At 45.1% G+C, this 12,602-nt stretch overlaps 1 protein-coding gene and 1 pseudogene across 2 annotated transcripts in view; one reads left to right on the forward strand and one right to left on the reverse strand.

Annotated features, from left to right (window-relative positions):
- The window catches only part of GRIN2B (glutamate ionotropic receptor NMDA type subunit 2B), a gene marked incomplete at both ends in the record, with an annotated part of 290,912 nt that overhangs the window by 51,366 nt on the left and 226,944 nt on the right, over positions 1–12,602 (reverse strand). The gene's annotated exons all lie outside the window — the stretch shown is intronic.
- On the forward strand, positions 8,631–9,046 carry LOC309830214 (small ribosomal subunit protein uS8-like; annotated as a pseudogene). The gene has a single exon. The product of its transcript is annotated as a small ribosomal subunit protein uS8-like (transcript).

Genomic DNA, 12,602 nt, shown 5'->3' on the forward strand with positions numbered 1-12,602 from the left:
AGCCTTTATTAAAGTCGGAAAAGGAAGTTGTCGGTTTTGGAAGTTAACATAGGTTAATCAGGAACAGGTTTCAACAAGCTGGCTGTATTTTCTTTTCTGATAGTCTCACTGTATCTGTGAAACAAAAATGCTGCACACATAGCATGTTGGCAAAGTTTTTTCATGAAACTTGTGAACAAGAGGGGATATAATATAGATTCTTGTATACTTGATGGATTTGAAAGGAGTCTAAAATCCATATCCAAAAAAAAAAAAAAAAAGATTGTTTAACGAATTAATGCCAACACAGAAAAAGGTCTCTAGTGCCATGTCGGGGACGCTGTTTTTAGAAGTGGCCTGTGTAGTGCTTCAGAAAACAAAACAGAAGTCATGCTCACCAAACTGCAGGTAACCCAAACTAGAAAGGATAGAAGATACACTGCAGTGCAGAATCAAGGCTGGAAGCCGTATGAATTCACTGGAATAATGGACTGAACGAAATGGAATAAAATTCAACAGCATTTATACTTAACGTCTAGCACTTAGATTTTTTAAAAGCAACTGCACAATACTGAAAAGGAGATATTTCAAGGAACAGCAGTCTACACAAGCGATTGCAATGACAAATGGTATATTTACAAACTTACGGCGTCCAGCTCACTGAGGGAGGGGAGGGTGTGCATGATCCCACCCTGCTCTGTGCTCATCATACCACAGCTGGAAAGCTTGGTTCTGATCCTAAAATCCTATGATCAACTGATTTTTATTTACTCTCTCATCCTCATTTCCCCAGCAATAATCTGTTCGTGAGGTCTCCTCCAGCACTCATTCTTAACTTCCTGTCAAGATAGCTGGATCACATCCTTGCTTCACTTCGACGTAATGCAACCAACATCAACTGCACATCAGCTCTGGGCCAGGCGCTGGGCTGTGTGCTAGAGAAAACAATACCAGGCAACATTTACTAAGGGCTTAGTGTGTGCTGAGCACCAAACACATCCAGGGATCTCATGCATCGTCAGAGTGAGCTTGTGAGATGAAGGCTGCTGTTGAACGTCTCACTTTGCAGGTGTGAACAGAGGGGTCTGATGACTTGCTCATGGTCTCAAGGTAAGCGAGCACAGTGTCTCAGATCTGAAGCTGACCAGTCTGGCTCCAGAGCTTGGGCTCCCACCCACCATCCTGCATTGCTTCTCGGGTAATAATGAAGGAGTAAGACACGGTCCCTGTCCTCCAAGGACAGTCCCCTGGGGAAACACACTGTCTATTGACAGTAATATCAAGTCAGGCTTTGGTAATTACCCTAATAAAAGGTCTAAAAAATTACTCGGATTCAGAGTAGAAGTGACTATTTCTGAAAGGGTCAGGGAAAAGCTTGACTGGGACCCTTTTTTAAGCTGGGCCTTGAAATGGAAGTGATAGCTCAGTAGGTAAAGAGTGGTTTATCTGCTGAGGCAAGAGCAAAGTTGCAGAGTCCTGCAGCTGCCCCACGGAAAGACCAAGGATGGTCCTTCATGTGTGGAGGGAACTGGTCTAGCTTAGTTCTCTTCCTTAGAGACCTGCTCCCCGCTCCAGCCAGAAGATCTCTGTTACTCTTGACAGCCAGCTAGATGGTATAAATCTGTTCCCAACTCCTTGTTCAATGCATTCACGTTGGTAGTTTGAAACTGGTCGTGGGCACCATGAAATCAGGGCTGCCCCTGCCCACCCCTGCCCTCAGCAGTTAAACACTTACCAGCTCACCACTGCCCAGAATAACCAAATCATTCATTATTTCATGCTCTTTACTACCTCATTTAGTGACTTTTTAGATGTTTTGTCTCCTAAACGAAATTCTTTTTTTTTATTCATTTTTTATCCTTTTAATATATGTGGGATAGTTTTTTGTTGTTGTTGTTGTTTTTGTTTTTGCCTCATCCCAAGGCATGTGGGATCTTAGTTCCCCGACCAGGGATCGAACCCACGCCCCCTGCATTGGGACCACAGAATCTTAACCCCTAGACCGCCAGGGGAGTCCTACCTAAACTAACTTCTGAATGTGTCTCTAAGTATTTCTGTGACTGCAGACAAATATCTATAATTCTCTGAGCCTCAGTTTCCACATCTGTAAAACAGGGAGTGATTGCTAGGTGTCTTCTACATAATTTCATGGTCTTTAGGACACAGGCTCCCTACTACATTTCCATCTGATGAGAGCCCAGTAACAAGGTGTTCTTAGTGGTTATTTCCTAAAGGGAGGGAAGTATCTGATCTGATTCTACAAAAGATTAGCTTGTCTTAAAGTCTTGATTCTTTTTTTCTTTGTTTCTTCAAGGATGATTACAGTGAGAAAGAAAGTTAACAAATGCCTTCAGGACTGAAAGGAGAAACAGGTTTGAAAAAAAACCAACACAACTTTGCTATGAATATCAGATTTGCAATGCCACTACACAGTGCTTATGTTAAAGAATGTGTTTAGTTCCCACAAATTAATTACTTCAACTTCTTGTGAAGCAAGACAGTTAGAAATAAGTAAACAACTAAAACTAAATAAAATAGGGGCTATTTATGTGGAAGAACAAGGTATATTTCAAGCAATTCTTCTTTTAAGAGGAAAAAAGTATGGTGAAAGTATTAAATATGGGAAAGTTTGTAAAAGTAAATAGAGAAAGAGAAGCCTGAGATTCCGAAAGGAAAAATCTTGAATTCTTTTCTAGGGTGTCTGAACTGGCGTTAGTATATCATATTGGATATGCAGAGTGGGAGGAAATGAGGTTAACAGGAAATATTTCAGAAAAAATTCAGTGAGAAAAACTGAATGAAAAATTTATAGTCGAGCATAAAACATGTTCAGGAGAAAGAAAAAAACCTTAAGAAAAAATGAAGAAAATGTCTGTAAAGCACTCTGAATTCCTCAGAGGAAAGCACTAAACAAGCATCTCCAGAAGCACATTTAACAACAACATCTGTCTGTAAAAAATGCAGTTCCCTGCCACACTAAGATTTCAGAAGATCTCTTGAGACCTGAAATCATCTTTCTCAAGAAAAAAAAAATCTCTGATTAGTTTTCTCAGGAAAACATGGAGTCATTTTGAGGGTTTCTGGTTGCTTCTCTCAGTACAAGCTGAACGCCTGTTCAGCTGGGGATTTCTCCTCAGAAGGAAGTCTACCTCACAAACCTACAGCGTGTCACTCCGTAAGCTTTCCCTTAGGAAAATTCTAGAACCAATCTGTGGTGATGGGAGACGTCAAAGTCTTCCTTCTGCTAACAGATTTCCTCCACCGCTGGCAGTGAAGCTGGCACCCAACAGCATGCTGGGACACACAGGGGCGGCACTCCTTCTGGAAGCCCCCGAATCTGTTCCCTTGGTGAGCGCGTCCTCGGGGAGAAGGAGAGGAGTCCAGGCAGGGCATGGCTACTGTGAAGGCCACCGTAGTCCTTGCCCAGAGAGCAGAGGGCATCGCTCTCCCCAGGCAGCCTCTCTCATCTGCAGGCAAAGTCATTTCTCAAGATGCTGGCATGAAAGCCCTTAAGTGAGTCTCTTTAGGCGTCAAGGGTTATTTTCCCCAAGTCAAAGCATTGTTGTTTCTTGCCGGAGATGACATCTGGCTCTAACGCTAAACACTTGCTGCTTATTTGACGCCTTCGTCTGACTGTTAGAATGCAAAACTGAAAACTACACGTAATTTCCCTGAGCAAGTCGAAGGGACCAGCAGTCTCTGCCAGGCAGCCCGGATCTGCACCCCATCCCGTCCCAAAGTGGTGTCCAGCAGGCCGCTGTCATGTGTGGGGCAGGCCCTGGGGCAGGCCTGAGACTCCTGAGAGAACAGAAATCAAGGAGAGCAGGGCACTCCTCTTTCTCCTCCCTCAAAGCTATACATCTCAGCTCTGAGGATTTTCAAAGGTTAAGTGTGTGATAACACTTCATTTTGTTCAACCTTTCTTTTTCTGCATCCATCCCTCCCCTCCATTCCTCATAAGCAAGTAAACATTCTGGTGTATGACCATCCATTCTCTATATTCATACAAAATACATCTGTGAGTATGTATGTATGAGTGTGTTTTTCCAAAGTCGGATGTGTATGTGTGAGTATGTATGTATGACACCAGGTCATAGTATGCATGTCTCCGCAAACGTGCTTTTCCCACTTAATTAGACATCATGGGCTTCCTTCCAACTCAATAGATGGCAGACTTGAGTCCTTTTAATAGCTGCATAGTATTTCCTACTAATGAATGCATCCTAATTTATTCAGTCATATCCCTACTGATAAACATTTGGGATGTTCCCCCCAAATTTAACAAAAACACATACTACTGAATACATATCTTGGTATTTCCAAAGCATCAATTACCAATAATGAAAAAGTAGAACGAAAGGATATTTGTGTTTTCAAATGTGCTAGATGTTGCCAGACTACTTTGCCAAAGGTTTAGAGTGACTGAAATTCCCATCAGCAGAGCACGAGAATGCGCCCTGCTCGCGTTCTCACCAGCACTAGGTTGTTACCCCTACCAAGCGTTTGCCAATCTGAAGAATAAAAACTGGTGTCTAATTGCTCTAATTTTCATCTCCTTGACTCGCAGTAAACCAGAGCACCCTTGCACGGCTGTTAGCCATTTTGATTTCTTTCTTTTACCCTCCAGTCACACACTTCACCCATTTTCTGTTGAGTTGTCGGTCTTTCCTATCTACTTGTAGGGAGTTCCTGGTATAGTATGATAGTAACCCTTTATCTGTCAGATGTGCTTGAAATATTTTTCTACTCTAAGATTTGTCTTCTGACTGTTTTTGGTATTTTTTTATGCACAAGATTTTACTTTGACTCCTTTCTGTCAAAGTAAAACATGTCTCTTTTTATCCAGAACGCTTGATTACCCACCCTTACTTTAAAGAAAAGATCTATCCCACTCTCATAGCATTCCTTATTTTAACGTTTGGCAGTGTTATTTACAATACTAATTTAAACGTAGAGCTACGAATAAACACTAGAAAAACTAAGGTTATACAATGAAATGTGTGTGTTATAAACCTTGACAGTGGAAAATAAAATAGCATGTACTAAGAGTTAGGGAATGGGAAGAAGTATAAAAGTACTAAATTTGTTTTAAGTGTGTCTCTAGAGTATAGCATGCGGTTGGCTTTTGCTTTGTAAACCAACCTGAAAGTCTTTTTGTCTTAATACCTAAATTTTGCTCATTTACGTTAATTGATGTGGTGTATTTGGCTTTGTCTCTGTAATATTTTGGTCTTTACTATTTTTTATTTATTTATTTTTAAGGATAGTTGATTTACAATATCGTGTCCATTTTCAAGTGTACAGCTAAGTAAAATTCAGTTGGTTTTTCTTAGATTATATTCCATTATAGGTTATTGCAACATGTTGAATATAATTCCCTGTGCTATACAGTAAATCCTTGTTGCTTCTCTATTTTATGTAGAGTAGTCTGTATCTGTTAATCCCATACCCCTTATTTGTCCCTTCTTCCCTCCCTCTCCCCTTTGGTAACCATAAGTTTATCTTCTATGTCTTCTCGCAGTGTTCTGTGTTCTTCCTTTTTGCACGGAGCTTTGTCTATACTATGTGGGGTCGACGTGCAGCTTCGTTTTCTGGGCTGCACAGTCTTCTCTCCATCAGCCCCTCCCACGTTTCTCAAATGCTCTGCATCCTTCGTAGCCCTCCTCGGGCCTCAGCAACACCATGATGCTGTGCTTGTCCACCCCCAGCCAGAGAACAAGCTCTGTTTGATCTTCCGTAATCATTTTGTGGGTCAACTGCTCCCTTGGGCTATTACATTAAAATCTCTGTCTCTGTCTGTGAATGTGTCTTCAAGCACTCGAGGGCACAGACTATATTATTTACCTCTTTCTGTCCCTGTACTGGCTTGAAACAAGTGTGTTCTCAGTAAATTATTGACTGATGTGTCACTGGGGGACAAATACTTCACACCCTCAGAAAGCCTCCAGTGCTAGATATCGGTCCAGTGCTCTTCCACGGAAAGGCTGTAGCAGGTAAGGGCTGCCTCACATACTGCCTCTCTCAATTCTGCCTCTAGATTACAGAGTGCCCCGGGCGGACTCAGTTCCATGTGGATGGCTGTACGTACGATGGCACATCTGCTGTGCTCCTTCCCCTAATCGCGTGCACACTCGGTGATGTCTAGATTTGGAAAGTTAGTGTTTTGAAAAATGTGTTAGAAAATAATTTCCATATTCAAATTTGATCCCTGCTGCCTTGACCCTTTACTGCCTTGACACGTACTAAGCTGGGGACCGGGGCACACACGCCGAAGGGAGACCCTTGCAGCCACTCTTGCCTGGCACCTGAGTGGGTCTCCCAGCGGCACTGGGTGTCCGTTGTCATCTCAGGCCTCATCTTATCCCTGGCTGACCCCTGCCCCTCTGAGAGAGCCCGGGGCTCCCTGGGGGTTGTGCAGACCCACTGCTGCCACTGCCCATCGCCCCCTGTGTGGTCCCTGTTCTCCACGGTTCCTCCCTCCATCTCTCCTGCTCTGGAGAGTGAAGGAATGGAGAAGTGGCGAGCTGGGGTAGAATCTGGGGACGGGAATGGAAGGTGCTGATTCCCTCGGCACCAGAGAACAGCTGTGGTCATCTCAGATAACACCACGAGCAGAGATGCGATAATATCAGAGTAACTGTGTGTATCCTGGGTCAGGCCCTGGGCCAGACACTTCACACAGAGTGATGGCATTCCGTTGTCACTAGCTCCCAAATAGGTGGGTACTGCGATGCCCACAGTAGAGGCAGAGAAACTGAGGCTCGCTGAGGGTCCAGGACGTCATCCCTGATCTGTTTGACTCTGGAAGCCCGTGTTTCTTGCACTGTGCCATGTGGCCAAGAGAATATTTCTGGCCTCTTGACTCCTTCCCTGCCGTGATCTGAGAGAAAAGCATCTGCTTCAGCTCCACAGCCCCCTCCAGTCACCTAAGCCTCCCAGAAGCTGGGACTCATGGTTGTGTCTGAAGACTTTACAGCAAGTGTCAACTGGAGTCCGTGGGGGGCGGGGGGCACAGGCAGGATGGTAGCAGTAGGAGGCAGGGCACAGACAAGCTGTGTGACCTTTGGTGAGTTATTTCACCTCTGGGCCTGGCATGCCGTGGTTTTATGCAAGCAGTATTTGCTATTTTTTCTCCTTCTTCCCCTCCTGCTGTTACTGTTACTCCTACTACCAACAACAGCAACTCCTCAGCGTGCCTACTTTCCTCCCAGAACCAGCTCCAACTTCTCAAACTCTTAACTCGATCTGTTTCAAAATGTCAGACTAAACTCCATGCCATTCTTCCGGTTACATGCAATATTTTCATTCAGGCGCAAATAAAAACAGATCACGAGAGTAAAATTGCTACGACCCTTCAAGATTTACCAAAGGCCTTGAACCCAACGAATGCCACCCAGCCAGGTGATCCTCTCCCATAAACCCCTCCCTGGGGCAAGGTGGACAGTTTAGAAAGCGTAGTAATTCTTTTAGGTCAGAGCATATTGTAAATACTTTGCTCAACAGGCTCAACTAAGCTGAAAGATTCAACATGTTTTCCTGAAGTATCTGATGCCTTCCTGGCCCGAGGGTTTGAAACCTCCCAAGCCAATTCCCCATCCCTGGACAGCAACCCTCAGAGTCCATTCTGGGGCTCAGAGGGGCTCAGTTACTGAGAGTGGCGCCCCATCGACCTTGTCCTCTGATCCACTTTTTTCCAAAAAAGGCCCTCTTCTTGAACATCAAGACTGAGTCCTGGACCATCTCCTCTGGCACATGTGGGACCAGGCAGAGACCTCTGGAACTAAACAGCACCAAGTCATGTCCCACCTCCTCTGAGTCAACTTCCTCCTGTATCATGGGGCTCTAGACATGTGTGCAACAGGCCCAAGGCTTAGGTTGCTCCAGAACCCAGCTCAGCAGGGCTGGGACGCTGACAGACTGACTTGACTGATGGATGCGGGTGGTGTTACAACCTGCTTCGGGGGACTGGCTACAGGCTTTAGTCACGGACATCACTCCTCATCAAGTTCCCTTGTCATGGCTACCTTTATTCTCTGATTGCAAACTGAAAGGACAGAGCGCGAGTGCACAATGCCTGACGGTTCTGAATGTGACTTCCTGGATTTCAGCCCTGGCTTGGCAAAGTCTTCACTGGTATTTACATATGTGTGCATGACTGTAAGCATGCGTGCACGTATGTATGTGTGCCTTCATACATTCACTCACTCCACTACTTCATTCTAATTTGTCATCTTAGTTACATGCAGGGCCTTGAGTCAGAAAGGCCTAAATTGAGTCCTGGCTTTGGTTGTGTGTGACTCTGCAGGGGCTACCTAACCTTTTAAGTTCTGGGTTGTGGATAACTGCTCTTTTGTCTACCAACCAGCCATCCTCTGCCTGACCCCCTAACTCACTCTCTCCCCCACCCCCTTTGCTTAGCTCAGTCTCTTCGTTTGTGAACTGCCCCTTCCTCGATTCTAACCACATGGTCCTCTGAGAATGGCCATGTTATTAAATCTCCCAGTCCATCCTCTGACCCAGCTACAGCTGAGGGGCGGGCACCTGACTGGTTGGGTCAAATCCTTGGGATTTTGGGCCTTAGGAACAAAGAGCGTTAAGTCAGTCTTTCCCCAGTAGCACAAGCTATCATATGTAAAAATCAGAAGCTCTTTCCACCACCTTTCCGTGCTGCCATAGTGGTGCCCATGAATGTCCTGGTTGATGCTCTCAAGAGTGTCAACAATGCCGAAAGGAGAGGCAAGTGACAGTTTCTTATTAGGCCGTGCTCCAAAGTCACTGTCAGGTTCCTCACTCTGACGATGAAGCATGGTTACATTGGCAAATTTGAAATCACTGATGATCACAGGGTGGGGAAAATCGTTGTGAACCTCACAGGCAGGCCAAAGAAGTGTGGAGTGTCCAACTCTAGATTTGATGTGCAACTGAAAGTCTAGACAAATGGCAGAATAAACCGCTCCCATCCCATCAGTTTGGTTTCATTGTACTGATAACTTCATCTGGCATCATGGACCATGAAGAAGCAAGATGAAAACACACAGGAAGGAAAATCCTTGGATTCTTTTTCTAGGGATGTAGTACATACATGCAAATAAAATGCCTCAGAGAGAAAAAAAAAAAAAAACCCGGAAGCTGTGGGCCACCATGCTTCACACCCTAGGAGAAAACTGGCCAATGGAGAGAGAAGAATGAAGCCAGTGGCCAGAGGAAAGCATGTACCAGTGACAGAGTGAGCAAGATACCTGAGAGCATCAGTGTTCTAGAGGCTCAGCCACGTTCCCATCGTGGGTTCTGGTCAGACAATCCAGTATCCTTGTAATAAATTTGCCTTTTGCTTAAGTTCATTCAAGTTGGATATTTATTCTTTATCACCGAAACGGTCCCCATAATGCACTGTTTATCTCATCTATAAATGGCAATAGATAGTAACTATAACTATATTTATGAGGTTTCGATGAGAATTAAATGAAATAATGTATCTAAAATGCTTTTGCAAAATGCCCGGAACTTGGTGAGCACTGAGTAAATGATGCTGGTGGCGGTTGGTGTTTATCACCAACTTTCTGTGAACATCTCAGGGGCCAGGAAGTAGGTCGCGTCACCAGTGACAGGCAGATCCCACTGCCATTCCTAACTAAGCATCCCCTGCATGGGATCAAGGAGAAGCAGGAGGCTTCCCCTCAGGTTCTCAGGTGCTGGGGTGTAGGCAGGGCCAATCAGCAGAGTTCCTGTTGTCAAGTCCCACAGTGACTTGTGGCTGCATCCCCTTCCAGCCCCCAGGCCTTGGGGAGGTGGGGAGGGGTTACTTGGACAATCACAGGGTCTGCACTTGCAGCCAATCTCACTTGGCAGGTCCAAAGTATACCAAAGTACCTTTTGCCCACTGGCCCGCATGCTAAACTCTGCTGCCAGGTCCCGTTATTTCCATTCCCTCCATCTCCTTTTCTACTCTCCATGGCCCCCTTCCACAAATCCTTTTCCGGGATTAAGAGCTTATAACCAGAAGGTTCTTATGAGATCCCTATAGAGAGGTTTCAAAAGCCAAGCAAGTGGTAGGGACAACATCTGAATCCAGACATTCTAATACCAGAGCCTTCGCTTTTTGCCACTCCTCTATGTTGTCTCAAATATTGGATAAGACACATAAGAACCGTATCAGGCATGTAGTAATAATGTTCAGTAAGTGGTACTGATCCAGAATAGCCCACCCGCCCTGTTCTCCTTAGGCAGCCCATGTGCCTCGGGCCCGCCATAGCATCAGATGTCCTAGAGGCCCAGAGCAGCAGCAGGACAAAAGACACTAAGTGGAAGCAGTGCCACCACCCCGAAAGCAGCAACTCGTTGCGCGAGACCTCTGGAAGCCAGAGGTGATTATACTGCTCTTCAAATGCTTTACTGAACCGCTCCCTGCTTGCTCTGCCCTTGGCCTCCTGATGAGTTTCATTACATCGTCTATCATGATCTTTCACTTAATTTTTTAAAATTTATTTACTATTTATTTATTTTTGGCTGCGTTGGGTCTTCATTGCTGTGCACGGGCTTTCTCTCGTTGCAGAGAGCGGGGACTACTCTTCGTTGTGGTGTGCGGGCTTCTCATTGCGGTGGCTTCTCCTGTTGCAGAGTATGGGCTCTAGGCACGCAGGCTTCAGTAGTTGCATCGTGTGGGCTCAGAAGTTGTGACTCGCGGGCTCTAGAGGGCAGGCTCAGTAGTTGTGGCGCACGGGCTTAGTTGCTCCGCGGCACGGGGGACCTTCCCAGACCAGGGCTCGAACCCGTGTCCCCTGTATTGGCAAGTGGATTCTTAACCACTGAGCCACCAGGGAAGTCCCTCTCTGAATTTTAAATGTATTTAATATTTAAAGACAAGGTTATTTGAAAATATGCAAGAATCTACCCATAAATCTTAGATACATAAGGCTAGCACCTGTATCAAGTACATCTCAGGACACTAAGAAAAATGATGCAAATGTTGCACACTGAGTGAACCCACCAAACAAGCAAAATCGGGTTCTCGTGCAAATCTTCAGGAGCTAGAAAACATGCCCAGGACCGAAGCAGAACCTTATCAGGTGAGGTTGCGGAGAGCTGTTTTCAGCACTGCGGGGTGCTCACACATGAGAGCCAAAAGGAAAGTAATGGGAGGGATTCTGGAAAAGGAACATATTGCATAAGTGTAATGACAATGTTTCCCAGCCCACAAATCTGAATGTAAACTCTGATGATTATGAATGTGTTTTCAGGGACAATGAAGCAGCGGAGTTGTGAGGCATAAGGCTGTGAATATATAGGAAAAGAAACAAGGCATGAACACTGATAAGGCACATCAAAATAACTGAGGCAATAAGGGAACACAAATAGAAGAGAGCAAAGTCACTGAAAATGCATTCAAGTTTAAAACGACTAGACCACAGATAAAAGAAAAAAATCGTGAAGATGTGTGTCCAAGAAGGTCCCTTGTAGAATTCATAGAACAGTGTGCTCACACCTCACTAAGGCCATGCAAAAGAGGAATAAATTCCTAATAAGAACACTCTAGACTGTCCCGGGTCTACCACCCCTCCTTAGCCAGAAAAGGTCCATTTTGTGGACAGGCATACACTTGTTAAGAATGTAGAAAGTAGTTTTTTGCCAGAATATTCTGGACTACGCTATCCCAAACTAGGATATCGAAAGTCATTCCTTTTCTCACCGAAGTGCCTTGCCCCAGCCTTGCAGGGTGGAAATGGTAGGAAAGGATCTCTGGCCTCCCTTCTCAGATATTCTATCTCTTGCCTGGATTTCTGGATTACTCCTAGCTGGTCCCTGGCTCCCTCCAGTCTTACCTTCCTCCAGTTCATCCTCTTCTTGGCCCCAGATTTCTTAAAATACAGATCTGACCCCATCCCGACTCTTCTCAAAGCCTGTCAGTGCCTCCTCATTCACCTACAGAAAAGTACCCAACCTCCTTGGGAGAGGACACATTTGTTCCCCATACTTTCCCTTTACGTTTCCCGCTCCTATCCACCCTCCCTCCCTCCCTCTCCCTCCCTCTCTCTCTCTGTCTTTCTTGCCTTCCCGCTTTCTTTTTGGGTCATCTCTTCAGATTTCCTAGCCTTTCACTCTGATAAGAGCACACTACTCTCTTTCTTATCTAATGCCTCCACTCATGCTGTAATTCTCTATTTTAAACGCCTGCTCTTCTGGGTGAAGCCCACTCAACCTTCAGGATTCAGCTCATTTGGTATCAAGAAGCCTTTTCTCACCACACCCCCAGGCTGGGTTAAGGGGTTAGGTATCCCTCTTTGGTACTTCCCAAATGCCCTGTGCAAACCTCTGTCACTGAACTTCCATACGACACTATATTTAGTTGCTTGCGTGTCTGGCCTGCTCCAGTAGACTATGAGTTCCTCAATGGCAGAGACTAAATATTATTTCTTTTTTCCCAAATGCTCAGCATAGAGAATGGTACCATAATGGGCACTCAGTATTACTAGGTTAATTGAATAAAGGAATGAATGGGATTTCAAAAGGAGAATCTGCTCCTGGCAGCTAATAACGGCTAATGGTGATCCTACTACTAATACTGACTAATATTTTTTGAGCATTTTACTGTGTGTTAGGGACTATGCTAAGCAATGAACGTGGAT

This window comes from Grampus griseus (assembly GCF_964374135.1).
Source record: "Grampus griseus genome assembly, chromosome: 11".
NCBI lineage: Eukaryota > Metazoa > Chordata > Mammalia > Artiodactyla > Delphinidae > Grampus > Grampus griseus.